Source organism: Quercus suber, unplaced genomic scaffold, assembly GCF_002906115.3.
Source record: "Quercus suber isolate HL8 unplaced genomic scaffold, Cork oak 2.0 scaffold_38, whole genome shotgun sequence".
NCBI lineage: Eukaryota > Viridiplantae > Streptophyta > Magnoliopsida > Fagales > Fagaceae > Quercus > Quercus suber.
This window is the reverse complement of record NW_027069503.1, coordinates 1,784,256-1,801,727: the sequence shown is the minus strand read 5'-3', so window position 1 is coordinate 1,801,727 and position 17,472 is coordinate 1,784,256. Positions and strand designations below refer to the sequence as shown.

The window sequence follows — 17,472 nt, the reverse complement described above, 5'->3', positions numbered from 1 at the left end:
TCTACCTAACACGCTCAGGTTTGATTCCCGCTACCAGCAGGAGTCCGTTGGTGGGCATCACATCCCTAAGCGTGTGTGCTCTGCCCGGGGGTGTAATATAACCATAAATCCCCCCATTTTTTTTTTCTCAAAAAAAAAAAGATATTCAACTATGGTTGTGGATGTAACATTTCTATATATTTATCAAAAAGATAGATTTTTTTAAAGGGAAAAAGATCAAATATTTTGTAATTAAACTTTTGTGTGTTTCTTTTGTGATTTTTTTTCATCAAGAGATTTGATTGAAATGAGTTCCAGTTAACTTAACTGGTAAAATCTCTGATGGTTCAATCGCTGACCATCAAAAAAACCAATTTGTATCTTAGTCTAATGATAAAGAGTTATTATCAGGAGCGAATACTACAGGTTGAAGCTCTTTAAAAAAAAAAAAAAGTTTTGATTGAAGAAAAAAAGAGTGTTGCATTTAAAAGATGTTAAGAAATTTTGATAATAGGATCTCAATTTTCGTAATAATTCATTCTCTTCCATTAAAATTTATATATAAATAATAAAGTGCGAAGATGATTTATAATAAATATTCATAATATTGTTTTCAATTATTACCGCTGCCATGCCAAACACTGACAATCCACCCCAACTATGATAACAATCAAAACCAAACCCAGCGACACTAGCAATGACAACTCACCCCAACCACAGCCACCACGACTACCACCTAGATCTAAAATGACGACCAAGAATGACAACCTAAATCCGACCACAACAACCCAAAGATGAGAGAATTGAGGTGTGAGAAGAAATCTGAGAAAAAAAAAGAGTGGATAAATAGATAGAAAAATTTATTTAGATGTTGATACAATAACATCAATATTTAGATGTAACTGCAGCATTCTGTCAAAAAAAGATGTAACTGCAGCATGTGGTAAAATCATCAAAGACTTCTATCTTCCCCGAAAGGTCTACAATGCTTTATAGAAATATTAAAAAAAAAAAAAAAAAAATTGAAAGGTCCATGTCGCATGGGCCCATGGCCCATGTGGGCTTAAAGCACTGAGCTCTTTCTTCTTTTTTTTTTTTTTGGGGTTATGTTTTGTTTTCGGAGAATTTAAGGCTTTCTATTTGTTTAAGGCTTTTAGTAGCAGACCATGAAAAAACAAACAAAACAAAACAAAAGAGGTTCGTGCAAAAAATAATAATGAGGTTGGTGGAGTCTGAGACTGCCTGAGACTATCTACCAAACGATGGTGGTGATCCAAGCAACTATAAAAAGCATGGCTTTGTGGCTATTTCAGAGCAGACGGACCTTCACCTCCAACTTCAAAATCCAAATATTTCAACCATGTTTGCCTTCTTGTTCATGTTGTTTACCACCATCATCGCACCACTAATTCCAACCCTCTCTTCACAACCACCACCACTAATTCCAGCCCTCTCTCCAACCCTCTCTTCAGAACCACCACCACCCTTCCCAACATTTCCCTCCCTTACTCCGCGTCGAACACCGCCAGCGCCAGCATTTGAGTTTCCTCCAATCCCACCTTTCACTCCATCACCACCAGATGACAACAAATGTCCTACATGTCAACAACAATCAGTACCATTGTCGGTCGTGCTGGAGATTACCTTCGCTCTAACAATATCAATCACCTTAGCCGTCACAGTGACAGTTTCCATTACCCGGGGAAAAGGGGACAATGGGGAGACAGGGAAGCGAGGGGAGGAAGGGCCGAAAGGGGATAAAGGGTACAAAGGAGAGAAAGGGGAGAAAGGGCCGAAAGGGGATAAAGGGGACAAAGGAGAGAAATGGGAGAAAGGGCCGAAAGGGGACAAAGGGGAGAAAGGGCCGAAAGGGGATCCAGGGCCACCAGGCTGCCAGTGCTGCCAGTGCTGCCAGTGCCATTACAACTGCTAGGAAAAGATAACAGTAATTTTTTTTCCTATTTGTTTGGATTTTTATATTTTTTTTCCCCAGTTTTTACCATTTGATTCGGTCTGAGTATTTGGGTGTTAGAGTTTCGGTAATGGGCTTTTTTTTTTTTTCTTTTCGTTTTTTTTTTTTTTTTTTTGGGGGGGGGGGGGGGTGGTTGTGTTGGGGCAATTTTGGAGTGGTTGCATTTGGGCGTTAGAAATGTTTCTTATCTTTGTTGTATATGGGTTTGACAAGTTGTGTAAACGTTGGATTATCTTTTATGTAAGTTCTTTCTTGAGAATTACTATTCAATTCATATATGCTGTTAGGTCCTTCTAAGGAGAAATTATTAGGACTTAGGTCTCTAGTAGTCCCAACCAATAATAAAATACCACACATTTAAAACAACTTTGATTCAACTTCCTAAATTAAAAAAAAAAAAAAAAAAAACGAAATAAAACCACATAAATTTAACTCTAGTTAAAAAATAATAATAATAATAATTATAATAATTGGAAAAACTCAAATAAATTTAATTTATAAATAGGCAAGATTCAAAAACTTGAAATAAATTTGAAATCCAAAAGCTCAATCTCATCGGTTTGTATTTAGTTTTAGTGACCTTATAAGTCCCTCCATAGAGGTCTTTTTCTCTCAAAACTCTAGATTAGTTTCCGTCTTCTACTCCACAACCATCACTGATCTGTTTTAGACTTTTATGGCAAAGAATATGGCTAACGAGTATAGGTGCTTACATGGTCCATAGACATGTATTTTAAAAGAATGATGAAAATGAAGGCATGATGAATTTTTGTCAAAGCTGCAAAGCAATTTTTTCTTTTTCATCAAGATTTTATTCCTGTGCCTTTTTTTTTTTTTTTTCAAATAACTATTTAACCACTAACTTTCTTATTGAATTTATTTTTACATTAACAGTGTGAGTGTGACCATAGTGGTTGGCCTTGGGACCAATGTGCATGTGGGAATATTGTGGGATCAACTATCATCTAATAGCAAAGATTGATGTCAAATTATTGAATTGAAGATTGCAAATGTTATATTCAGTCATGGGTTTGCTGTGAGCTTTGAACACTGGTTCTGATGTGATGTACTTGAGTCATTTGGAATAGTTATAATTTGGAATTGTAATCAAGAAGGTTAGTGGTATTTATGGAAGTTTAAAGGTTAGTATTTGCAAATGTTTTGTGTTTATTTTGGTGTTTGGATTTCATTGTAAATTGCGTTTGTTTTGATAATAAAATTTATCCTTTATCTAAACAAATTGGAAAAAGCTTGTCAATGGCATGTGTTGCCTGTAAAATGCTTTTAACAGGGCAGCTTGTTGTGCTCGGCCATATCCTTAGTCATATTCAAAAAGTGACTCTATCATTGAATTAAATGGATTGTATTGAATTTGGGATTTAGGATAGGAAAACTCTTGTATGCGCATGAGATTCCTTCTCGGGATCTAGGAATTAAAGATAGTTTGTGTTGTGAATGAATGAGCTCTTGCAATTTATCCTATTTTGATGGATTAAATGGAGTAAAGTGTTCAATTCATTTTAAAAATTAAAAATAATTATAATAATAACACTGCCATAGCAATGAAAACACTGTAGCAATATAGTCATACATAAAGAATATGGCTAGGGAATTGATTTGGTACTACAAATATTACGCTCGCTTCACTAACCTATTATACAATGAGTATGATTCAAAAAAAGTTGTGAAAGAAATTAGTTTACCCTACCGAATTAACCACCACAAAACAGGCTCACAAAAAAATTGCTTACAAGCATTATTTGAAGAGATTGAAGAGAAAATACTTTTCATTAGCTATACAATAGAATGAGCAATAATGTCAAAAAATACAGTATCTTATTTTAGGATGAGAAAACATAACAAAATAAAAGATGGAAAAATGTTTGTATTAAAAATGTTTGTATTCTAACGTTTTTCTACCACAAAATTCTAAATAGACATATTGTCATTGCCTTCAAAATACAAGAAGACCTTCACTCCTCCAATCATCGATCCAAACTTGAGAAAACATAACAAAATAAAAGATGGAAAAATGTTTGTATTCTAACGTTTTTCTACCACAAAATTCTAAATAGACATATTGTCATTGCCTTCAAAATACAAGAAGACCTTCACTCCTCCAATCATCGATCCAAACTTGATTAATCTTCCATTTCATTGCCTTCAAATACAATAATATTCCTTGTAACTTTCACTCCAATCATCAATTGTCTAAAACCATTTGAGTTAGAATCCGACACAATCAGAAAGAATTTTCCAATTATTATTGATAAAGTAATAACCAATGATACAATTAAACAAACAAAACTAATGAAGAAAGTCATACAAAAAAATAAAAAATAATTAAGAATAAATAAAAATTTGGGACTTCAGATACATATTAAAAAATAACGAGTAGATATATACCAAGGTAAAGCATTACATATGCAGGAATGATTCAATAGTCCGTTTAATCTTTGACAAGTCATATATGCTTAGTTGCAATGGTAGTGTTTGGACAACCACTTTAAACTGTCTGACAAAGCAAAAGTAATGAGATGATTTGTGATGAGGATGATTTGTATAAGTGAAACTTCAGCTCAAGAAGATCAAAATTAGAAGATGCTGCCGAGAGGGATTTGCATTGCTAGAAGTTAGAGGGGGGTTATTGGGTTTTTGAAAAAAAAATTAATTGGGTTTAAAATAGGGAAGAAGTATTGAGCAGTAAAAATAAAATGAATAGTTGTCCTCTCGTAGGGTCTAATAATTCTCCTTTTAAAAAATACTTGTATAAGTCCTTGTATAATAGAAAAATGATCACATTTTAGCCAACCAAATTCAAAATTCACCCAAATCAAGTAATTTACATTTGTTTTAAAAAACATGGTTACTACAGTAACCATGTAAATTTACACGGATACTATTCACTTTGAATTTAGTTTTTATTCTTACTTTATATACATATTAAGGATGAAGGAAGAAAGTGAATGATGGTTGTTGTGTGTGAAGAAAAAGAATAATAAAAAAGTAAAAAAAAAAATATTAATATTTTAATGAAATATAGTGTAAAAATGTTTTGAAAAGTGAGTATATAAAAAAATAAAAAAAAAAAAAAAAAAAAATAGATTCTTACATTAAAATAGGATTATATCTTATTAAGAGTATGTATTAATAAGATATAAATTATAATTATTCCGTTGCTAAGAGAATGTTAATAACTTAATAAAACTGATAGATTGTAACATGGTACCCTGTATACGCAGTGGCAGCATGAAAAAATATATAGACAATTGTAAAAAAATAAAGTATTTTAAAATTGCCATGTGATTTTTATTAATTCCCAAATATTTGAACTAATAATTTTGCTCATGTTTCTCTGTAATCTCAATTAACTACAAGGACACATTTGATAGACTATAACGGTAATTACATAGGAATAGGAATAAATATTATAAGAAATATAAAATGCTGTAATATAATGCCTATTACTATTTATTTGTTTGGTGACAATACAATAATAGAACTCTGAAGATAATGAAATGAAAACATTCAAAATCAAACTTAAGATATATTTTATGAAATATCTTACTTATATAATTAAATTTCCTAAAAAATTATATTTTTTAAATTTGAAAGAGAGATTAGTTATTTTTTATGACTTTTTATTTTCATAAGTATTATGTGCATATGGAAAGTTTGGTTATTTAGAAATATATCAATTGTAGAAATTAATATACCTGCTAAGAAATAGCTATTACATATCTTTTAGAAATGAATAGTTATTCCTCATTTTAAAGAATAACTATTCATAAGGAATAACTATTTCTTGTAATAAACTCATAATCAAACTAATGAATAGCTAATTCATAGGATTAACTATTATATTATAATATCTTTTACACGACCAGGTATATCCTAAGTGTATGTATCATATCATTAAATAAAAAAACAAAAATAACCAATTCATAGCTATTAATCCAAATATTGGTGGATGTGGATTTTTAATGAGTCGAATTTTGTGTTTTAATTTTTTAATATTAAATTTACTACCACATCACTTAAAATTTGTCAAGTCATAGTTCTTTTTTTTTAGAGAGTTTCAACCTATGGCGTCTGCTCCTGATAATTCCTCTTTATTATCAGACTGATAAGATTTTCCTACTCTAACAAACAGCTACAAAGAATTGTAAACATGAACAGAGCAGAGCAGAGAGATATTAGAGAGATAGAGATAGAGAGGAAGAGAGATATAGAATTGAGAAGAGAATTGGAATTTGTATTACTCTTTTGATAATCCCCTACAATGAATCTTTTGATCCTTTTATACATGGCTTTACAGACTCTTAACAATGGTACCATTCTTGTAACCGTTTCTAACTGACTAACTACCCAATCAATTGTAACTGACAACTAATACCAATCCCATTATTTACAACTAATACCAATTCCATTATTAGTTATTCCCTGAACTAATTTCCTAGTCATTAAGAAACGCATCCAGTATCAGCTTCCCATGTAACATGCATCAGCAGACCAGATCAGCTATAACACCCACACTAGAGTAGTCCTATCATTCCATCCTCCTTTTGAAAACCTTGTCCACAAGGTAAAACATGAACAACTCAACATAGTAGCATCACCCCTTCAAAGCACCTTGTCCACAAGGTGAGGAAATTGAAGTCTAAGCTAATACAAGGATTCCCAAGTGGCACACTCGGGAGGCTACCCAAACCACTAGACCAAAACCTCAGTAATCAGCCTACTCCTCAATTGCTTGGATCTTTGCTACAAAATGGCAATGGGTTCAGGATTGAGGAACCCATCAGAATCTATAGGTGGAAGAGTAGGGATTGGAGTAGTGTGTGCACCCAATTTAGGCTTAAGGCAAGAAACATGAAAGACTGGATGAATCAAACAATTTGAAGGCAGATTCAATTTGCAAGCTACTAGTCACACTTGCTGCAAAATTTGAAAAGGCCCGAAATACCTTGAGGACAACTTATGGAACCCTGTAGAATTAAGAGACAGCTGTCTATAGGGTTGAAGTCTAAGGAAAACCCAATCACCAACTTGATAAGATTTGTCAGACCTATGTTGATCAGCCTGAGCCTTCATTCTTGCTTGAGCTGCCACCAAATTTTGCTTGAGAAGCTCCAATAAGACAGACCTGTCATGTAACACAGTCTCTACAGCAGCCACTTTAGTCAGGCCAGGCACATAATCCAAAATCCTTGGAGGAGCAAAACCATAAAGAGCCTCAAATGGGGACATTTTGGTAGAAGTATGGTAGTTAGAATTAAACCAAAATTTAGCCAAATATAACCATGAAGCCCAAGTGTGAGGTCTGTCACCCACAAAAGCTCTCAAATACTGTTCCAAACTCCTATTAACCACCTCAGTTTGCCCATCCGACTGAGGGTGGTAGGCTGAAGACATAGCCAATTCAGTACCTTGAAGCTTGAACAACTCCCTCCAAAAATTTGAGGTGAAGGCAGCATCTCTATCACTCACAATGGATCTAGGTAGACCATGCAATTTAAACACATTAGACATGAAAACTTGAGCCACCTTGGCAGCAGTGTAGGGATGGGACAAAGGCATGAAGTGTACAAACATTGTAAGCCTATCAACCACAACCATAATGACCTCAAACCCTTGAGATTTGGGAAGACCAGTGATAAAGTCCATGCTAATATCCATCCATGGTTTTTTAGGAATGGAGAGTGGCTGCAATAAACCAACAAGTTTAATGGTGTCCACCTTAATTCTCTGACAAATCTCACAAGTCCTTATATGCTCCTTAATGTCTTTCCTCATACCCACCCAAGAAAAATCTTGTTGAATCCGATGGACAGTTTTTAAGTAACCTGAATGACCCCCCACAGGACTGTTATGAGCATGCTGAAGGACCAAAGGTTTCAAGGGTGAAGTAGAACTCAGAAACACTTTATCCTTGTAAAGCAAAATGCCATTTTGAAGAGAAAAGTGAGGAACAGAAGAGGTAGAATCTGTCAGGGCCGAAAGTAGTTGCTGGTACTCTGGATCAGACTTGCAGCTATCCTTCAAAACCTCCAACCAAGTAGGACAAGGGAAGGAAATAATAAACAACTGAGCTGAAGCAGATTCAGACAAGCTATCAGCTGAAGTGTCAGAAGCCTCCAACCTCCTTGAAAGTGCATCTGTAGCTTTATTTTCTTTGCCCTTTTTATATTCTACTAAAAAAGAATACCCCAAAAGTTTGGTAATCCACTTTTGCTGGGCAGGAGTGCCAATCCTTTGTTCCAAAAGAAACTTCAAACTTTGCTGATTAGTCTTTATAATAAAAGTTTTACCCACTAGATAGGGTCTCCATTTTTTGATTGCAGTAACTAATGCCAAGAACTCTTTCTCATAAGTAGACAAATGTAGGCTTCTACCTTTCAAGGCTTGACTGTGGAAAGCCAAAGGTCTATGTTCCTGCATTAAGACAGCCCCAATACCATAGCTAGAAGCATCACATTCCACCACAAAGGTCTTGGAGAAATTAGGAAGAGACAACACTGGTGGACTTGAAACAGCTCTTTTAAGAGCTTCAAAAGCCAACTCAGCTTGTGGGGACCAAAAGAAGGCATCTTTTTTCAATAAAGCAGTTAGTGGGGCTGCAATCACACCATAATTCTGAATGAATTTTCTATAATACCCTGTCAATCCCAAAAAACCCCTTAAAGCCTTCAATGACCTAGGAATAGGCCACTGTTGCATAGCCTCAATTTTTCTTGGATCAGTCCTCACCCCATCACCTGAGATAATATGGCCTAAATATTCAACCTCACCACAACCAAAAACACACTTGGACTGCTTGGCATATAATTGGTTAGAAAGTAGGACAAATAAGACAGTCCTTAAGTGAATAAGATGATCATCCAATGACTTACTAAAAACCAATATATCATCAAAGAAAACTAGGACAAACTTTCTCAAAAAAGGCTTAAAAATATGATTCATTAAGGACTGAAATGTAGAGGGGGCATTAGTCAACCCAAAAGGCATGACCAGGAACTCATAATGCCCTTCATGAGTCCTAAATGCAGTTTTTTCAATGTCAACATCCTTCATTCTGATTTGATGATAACCTGATCTCAGGTCCAACTTAGAAAAAATGACAGCACCACATAAGTCATCTAACAATTCATCAACTACAGGAATAGGATACTTATCCTTAACAGTGGCCTGATTTAATGATCTATAATCAATGCACATGCGCCAACTTTCATCAGCCTTTCTAACCAACAAAACAGGAGATGAAAAAGGGCTATGACTAACTCTAATAGAACCCGAATCAAGCAATTCTTGCACAATTTTCTCAATTTCAGTCTTTTGATAAAATGGATACCTGTAAGGTCTTTCACAGATGGGTGGAGATCCTTCCTTCAAAATAATCTAATGTTCATGCCTTCTGAGTGGAGGCAAGCCAACTGGTACTTCGAAGACCTTAGCAAACTCCAAGAGCAACCCATTAATGGCTGAGCATTGCTGTACTATAGGTAATGGAGGAGAGCAAGACAGAATCTGCAACACCAAACCCCTCTTGACAGTAGGTTTAAGGAATTGATTGTCATCTTGAAATGTAGGAGCTGAGGGAATAAGGCCCTGAAGAAGAATTGACTTGCCAAGGTAGTCAAACATCATGGTGAGTTGTTTGAAATCCCACTGAATAAGGCCTAAGGAATATAACCACTGTGTACCCAGTACAACATCACAGCCTCCTAAAGATAGAACATTAAGATCAACCCCAAAGCAAGAACCTTGAATCTTGAGCTGAACAGCAAAACAGGTTCCCTTAGTCTTGAGAACAGCCCCATTAGCTACCTTAACCTCAAAACAATCTGTAGTTGAAATAGGCAGTTGCAACTCCTTCCACAATGCAATATCTATGAAGTTATGAGTACTTCCACTATCTATCAAGATCACCATTTCTTGTTGATTGATTCTACCCCATACTCTTATCGTGCCAGGTGAAGGGCTACCAACAAAGCATAAAGGGTAATTTCTGCCACTCCATCATGAATACTGCCCTCTTCATGCTGCTGTAAGATCAACTCAGAGTTTGATGTAGCCTGTACTTCCTCCAATTGACACTCTGACAAACTTTGGCAAGCCACATCATTTAAGCCCTCCATAAGAAAAATTCTTGGTGTTTTACACTTGTGCCCTATAACCCACTTATCATCACAGTAATAGCACAATCCCTTTTTCCTCCTCTCATCCATCTGAGAAGGAGAAATCATTTGAAATGCCACTTTACCACTTTTAGGATCAATCTTGGACACTGGTGGAGGGCCTAGAATTGAAGCTTTAGGTCCTTCACCCCAAGGTTTAATACTTCTCCTACTAGCCATTATGTATTCCTCTTGGATTTTTGCTAAACCAAAGGCTACATTAAGGCTTTGAGGATTGAGCATTCTGACTGGCAGTCTGATCTCATCTCTTAGACCACTCAAGAAACAGCTCAACTTATGCCTCTCTGATAATTCCTTGATTCTGTTTGAAAGAGCTTCAAACTGACCCTTGTAGACAGCCACACTACCAACTTGCCTCAACCGTGTCAAGGTTTCCATGGGGTCATCATATGCTGATGATCCAAATCTCACATGCAAAGATCTTACAAAGGCCTCCCAACTAGTGAATTGCCCAGCTTCTTCTGCTTCTTAAAACCAAATTAGGGCCTCATCTTCCATATGATAAGAAGCTAGCAAAATTTTTTGATTAGGAGGAGTACCGTATAACTGGAAGAACTGATGAGCCTTATAGACCCATCCTAAGGGATTCTCACCCCTGAATTTTGGAAATTCTAACTTCACACTTCGTGGAATAGTTGTCAGGGCTGTATCTTGATGATTCGAAGAAGAAGGAACTTCTGGTGGAGTTGGTTGTCGTTGCCATTGACTGCCAGCTTCTGTAAACCCTTGTACAATTTGAGATAGGGTCTGTAACATACCAGTAACAGCATCCATTCTCTGATGAAACATACTAGTAACCGCATCCAATTTCTGATGAATTCCTTGGAGTTCTTGATCATGCTAATCTGAGGTTTGAGAGAGGTAAGAGATCTTATCATTAAGAGCAGAGATAGATCGAGTCTCTATCATGGTGGCAGAGATTGGCTCTGATACCAATTGATAGGATTTTCCTATTCTAACAAACAGCTACAAAGAATTGTAAACATGAACAGGGCAGAGCAGAGAGATATTAGAGAGATAGAGATAGAGAGGAAGAGAGATATAGAATTGAGAAGAGAATTGGAATTTGTATTACTCTTTTGATAATCCCCTACAATGAATCTTTTGATCCTTTTATACACGGCTTTACAGACTCTCAACAATGGTACCATTCTTGTAACCATTTCTAACTGACTAACTACCCAATCAGTTGTAACTGACAACTAATACGAATCTCATTATTTACAACTAATACCAATTCCATTATTAGTTATTCCCTGAACTAATTTCCTAATCATTAAGAAACGCATCTAGTATCAGCTTCCCATGTAACATGCATCAGCAGACCAGATCAGCTACAACACCCACACTAGAGTAGTCCTATCACAGACCAAGTCATAGTTCTATTAGCCATATAAGCATTGAGATTAATGTCCCATTTGGTTAATCTTTTTGGACCCAAAAAGCATTGGCGTTTTCAAATTTTGAATAAGGGGTGTTTTGTAGAGTAGTTTGAAATGGAATTTTTGTAATTTTTTGAGTGTTTTTTATATACATGTGGATAAAAAAGTAAATAAAAATGTGTGTAAGTGTGTTTGAAATGTGAAAATTGTTGCTCAAGTGAGGCTACCAAACCGGCCAACGTTTGGCAAAGCTTTCACACTGCGTTTTGAGACTGCAAAGGCCTTTTTTTCGCATTTTTGCAATGGATCCTCAGAGTAACAATTCCAAAATGCAAGCTGAACAATTAATATTACTGTTGGAAAGTTGTCGTCTCTCTTGTGAAACTATGATTAGTTTTTTCTTTTTTTCTCAAAATTTCAATTTTACCCTCCATTCTAATGCCAAAAACAACTCATTTTCTGCGTTTGTTAGAGAATCTCGACTCCTCTGTATTTGGTGAGTCTGTTTCCCTTTCATCTTCATAGACACAGAGCATGATAGATCAACCATTGAGAAGTGCGGTGGCACCGTGATGGGAGAAGCGGACTGCAAGAGGGAGAGCATGATGACAACATATATATGACGATGAGAGAGTGATATATATATATATATACACACACACACTAGCTACCAGTATGACATACAACTATGTAACTAATATAATGGAAGAAATCTATTTGGGATACTTATAAATTCCAATTAGCTAAAAAATCTATTGTTTTTTCATCTTAGATTAACTTGGAAAAAATCATATTTAAGATTAGCTTTTAGCTTACATTGGGTTGCAACTTTTACAGGAGCCGCATACCGCAACAGTTTGAAGACTTAAAAGATGAAAAAGTACAATTAAATTAATGATATGAAAACTTTTCATATCATTGAAAAGCACTATACAGTACATATGGTATGAATCTAGAATTGGGTTGATAACTTGATATTAGTATATTACAAATCAAATATCTCAGTTTCTCTTTTAAAAAAGAAAACAGACAACTAGACAATATAACTAATAGTTGATAGCCAACTCAAATCATAACTCACACAATACCACAAAGTATCTAGAGTATTGTATCACCAAAATCATGCGAAACTTGTGTCTAAAGTATAAAAAAATTTCAAAATCTGAATGAGGAATTTTTTGAAGTTCTCACTTGTGTTTGACAATAGCAAATTCAAACATTCTAGAGTTCAAACAAACAAAACCATTAATCTAAAAATAAAAAATGAAAAACAAAAAACCAAATGAAGCCACCAATCTAAAACTATATTTCTAGCAGCTAAATAAAACCAAGATCTGAAATATGAATAGATACATTAAAAAAATTTCATGAAAATAGATCCATTAATAATTTGTTGAATAAGACATACAACGGTAAAAGTGAATACTAGGCAACCCTAAAGGGTCACCTTCAATTTTTTTTTTTTTTTTTTTCAACACATGAAACCTGAATAGAATTTTGTTGATGAATATATCAATAGAGCTGTATATCTTGTTTATGTTGCTTTGGCGAGAAGAGATAAGACAAGGGAAGAGATAATGATGATTTGTTTTATGTTTTACCTCCAACTAGTGTGTAACCCCATACAAATGCACGAGTACAATTAAAAATAATCACAATTATACATTTTTGTAAGAAGAGATTCAAATTAGCTTACACTTCTTTTTAAACCATACATTTCTAAAACATGTAATGAATTCTCATTATATATTTATGAGATTTAGAATTGAATTAGATTTAGACTCTTGGTTTTTTCACTTAATAATTCACTTGCTACAAAAAAAAAATAATAATAATTGGACATGTGGCAAAAATTTGGACTCCAATTGAAATCCAATTTAGAATCTAATTGGATTTAGACTCTTCGATTTTTACACTCAATAATTCACTTAGCACAAAATTAAAAATCAAATGGGACATGCCGCACAAAATTGATAATCCAATTAAAATCTAATTAGATTTTCTATAAGCTTTGACTATTAATATATATAAATAGTTAAATGATAAGGAAAAATGATTAAAACGGTCAATTTATATAAAATACAATTTCTTTTAAGTTTAGGAATTTAGATACTTACTTATTTTAAAGAGAATCCATATTCCTAGAAAAAAAGGGTTAAGGGAGAATCTAGATACCCCTGACATTTAAGTCTCTAGTGTGATTTGCAACCAAATATGGGAATCTTTCAATATTTCTAAGAATCCTAAAACATAATCTCGTATCAAATCCACATTAATGTTTTATTAAAAAACTAAAAATAGTTTAATAGAATTCTAAAATAGATCTATAGAACAAAATCATATAGTACATTGCTATTAATCAACAAAAAAAAAAATTATATCTATTTTTTTAAAAATTAAAAAATTATGTTATTTTTCTAGTGTAGTAGCACAATTTAAATAAATAAAAAATAAGAATGAATTTTGGATTGTAAACAAATTATGATATTTATCAACTTATAAATTATAATAATCAAAGGATAAGATAAAGAATTTGGATTTTTTTTTAAATCTAAAAAAAAATATGTTGTTGTTTTTATTTAAGTGTAGTAATATCATTTTTAAAAAGATAAGGATTAGATGCAGATTTTGGATTGTAATCAAATTATGGTTTTTTTCAACTGATAAACTATAATAATAAAATGATTAAATGAAGAATTTAGATTGTAATCAAATTAAGATTTTTATCAGCTTAGAAATTATAGGATTAAGATAAGAACAAGAAAAATTATATCTATTTTTTTAAATTTAAAAAAAAATCTGCAATTTGGTGAAATCACTTTATGCAACCACGACTTCTAAGAATCCAAACCAAACTTTGATTATATAGTATATAATGATATACACACACACACATATATATATATATATATGTTAGGTAACACAAAAATAATGAAAAATGAAAAATATATTTGTATGCTACCTGTATCATTTTTTTACCTATTATTTGATTTATTATAGAAACTATTTAAAGTTGGGAAGAGAAGTGTACGAACAGGATAAAGGAAAAGAAACCTATTCAAATTTGATATTAATAGAGGGGGTTCTAGTTAGCTCCACTGGTAAAGTCTCTTATGGTTGAATAAGAGGTCTAAGGTTCAATTCCTGCTTACACCAAAAACTGATTGGTATCTTGGTCCGATAAAAAAAGAGCTATTATCAAGAGTAAACACCATAGATTGAAACTCTCTAAAAAAATTGATATTAATAATTTTTTTGAGTAGGGGGACAAGGAGACATATGACAACAAATTATTAAATACTAGCCTTTTCGCACACACATTGTGTGTGCTTAGAGGCTTTTCTATTTTTTTCCAAGGTAAACAATTTTTCATTTATCATAACTCGAAGTTGATGCATTTACCAATTATCAAAATTTCTAGGGTTGTAATAAGATCAATATATAAATACATCTAAAAATGCATAAATCTCATCACACCCCTAAATATATTTGTAAATGAAAAATGCATCAACATTGAATTATAATAAATGAAAAGATTTGTACTAAGGAAAAAAAAAAAAAAATAGAAGTCTCTAAGCAAGAGCAACGCGTGTGTGAAAAGACTAATAAATAGATTTGATTGTGAATAGATTTGACTGAGAGGGACAGTTAAAATCAAGCCTACGAGCTTTTGTTTTGAGGTATTGAGTTCTAAACTCTTTTCTTTCATTTATGCTTTAATCTTGTTTTTAATCTTGTTTCTTTGCTTTGTTTATGCTTAGATATGTTTGTTTAGCCTAGGGTTTAGTAGTTTGTATGTTTAAAAGCATGTTAGGTTATTAGATTTATTGTTTTAAGTCTTGCTCTGTTTTATGTGTTTCTAAGTTTATGGGTTAGGGTTCATCAAGCGTGTCTACATACGCATGATTCTGTATGCACATGTAAACTCATAGTATGTGTACGCATACAACTGGCTTGTGTACACAGGCTTATATATACACACGCATACTCATGTCCAGAAACTCTAATATGATTTTTTTTTTTTTTTTGTTTCTGTTTCTTTGTTTCTTTTACATCGTATGCCTTTGGTTGGTTCCATTTTATGCCCTCTAAGTTTTTGTTCCTCTATTTAATTACCTATTCGCAATAAGGTAAGTGAAGTAAGTCATGCATTGGATATATGTTTGATGATGAGTATGAACATGATTGTTTGAATGATTTGTTCTTCATACAATCACATGTTTATTTGGATCTTGCCATCTTTGTGTTTCTGCCATGTATACTTGCTGCCATGATTTGTTTGCTAGGGTTTATGATGATATGATGCCATGATAGATGTATCTTAGGGTTTTGGGATGATTAATGTCATGTTATATGCTTAGATGTATGCTAGTGTGTGTGTGAGTGTGAGTATAGAATGCAATGTTGAATGTGCCTTTAATAGGATTAAGACGTAAGACACAGTGACTGGAAGCCAACCCACGGGACAAGTGATTTTGTGTGCCTAATACCTTCCCAAAACTGTACCTAAACTTCGAACCCATACTTTGGTAGTAAAACTTAGTCCTTCCATGTAAGAGCATTATTAAATGATTCCTAGACCTAATCTAGGTGGCGACACCAATCTTTTCTCTATGGTGGGAGGAATGCAATACCTATTGCGTACCCCGAATCAACAAGATAATAGGATCCTACAATAAATCGAAAATAAGTCTTAACATGAATAAAGTAAGACAAAGTTTAAAAACATTAAGTTAATATGTATGGCAATGGGGTAAGAAATTATGATTATTTTTGTAACCTCTAGCAGGCCAAGGGAATTGGTACTTAGCATCTCCAAAAGCCTCTTGCATCACCCTGGAATTGTTTGCATTACCCTCCCATCTAGCATGAATTTATGTAAACCTCATATCGAAGTTGCATGCACACATAACATTCTATTCGTTTGCATTACCCTCCCATCTAGCATGAACATATGTAAACCTCATATCAAAGTTGCATGCACACATAACATTCTGTGTTATCTTAGTTTTCCTATCTCTAAATGCGGTACTCTTACAAGATGGAGTTGATGTACTGATATGGGTACCATCAATAGCTCCTATACATTTTTATTAACAACCATAAATTTTAACGCAAGTTAACGTGACATCAATATATAGTAAGAATTTTTTTATTTTTAATAAGTAATTAAGTTTCATTGAAAATTTACCAAAAACAAACACACACAAGTATAACCTGAGTATACACTAGCATATTATGAAATATTTATTATTTGTTTTTGATAAGTATGAAATATTTATTATAAATAGGAAAAAGTATCATACCTTAAACCATGGATAATACTTCACACTTTCACGAAAATGACCAGGGTGCTCATTTGCATCATAATCTAACCTAATTATCATGGATCTCAATGAATGAATTGCCCTTAATGCATGATAAAATCTCGGTTGAATGGTTTCAAGTGAATGTTGGAAGCGGTTTGTAGCCAACCTCATGTTTTTATTATGCCCAACAATATATAAAAGCATCCCAACCGCCTACTCGACTGAGACAATTCCAGTATCTTTCTCTAACAAGTGTAGCATTTTCAACTCGTTGCATAAATGCTGGAAGATGTGAATGTCCATGCGAAACATTTCATAACATACTTAGGGAATTTCTTAATAATTTCATCCATGAAAGACCTCCCAGTCAAAATACTGGTACATCTAGGACTTTTGAGATAATATTTTTGCACATATTGGATACACTCAAACATAAAACTCGTTGCTATTTCAAACTCTACATCACTTTCATCATAGTCCGAACCATAATTATGATTGAATCACATCTATGATTAATACAGCAATGGTAAATCATGAATATAGCTATAAATAAAATATGTGTTATATCAAAGACAACATAAGTAGCATTAGCTATAACATAACATCAATAGGTCCACAATAATATATATATA

General features: G+C 33.5%; 1 long non-coding RNA gene across 1 annotated transcript; it reads left to right on the top strand.

Annotated features, from left to right (window-relative positions):
• Positions 1 to 1,128: 1,128 nt before the first annotated feature.
• LOC136066549 (uncharacterized) lies at positions 1,129 to 3,191 on the top strand. The gene is made up of 2 exons (XR_010628057.1): positions 1,129 to 1,924; positions 2,846 to 3,191. It is a non-coding gene; the product is annotated as an uncharacterized LOC136066549 (long non-coding RNA).
• The last annotated feature ends 14,281 nt before the right edge of the window (positions 3,192 to 17,472 follow it).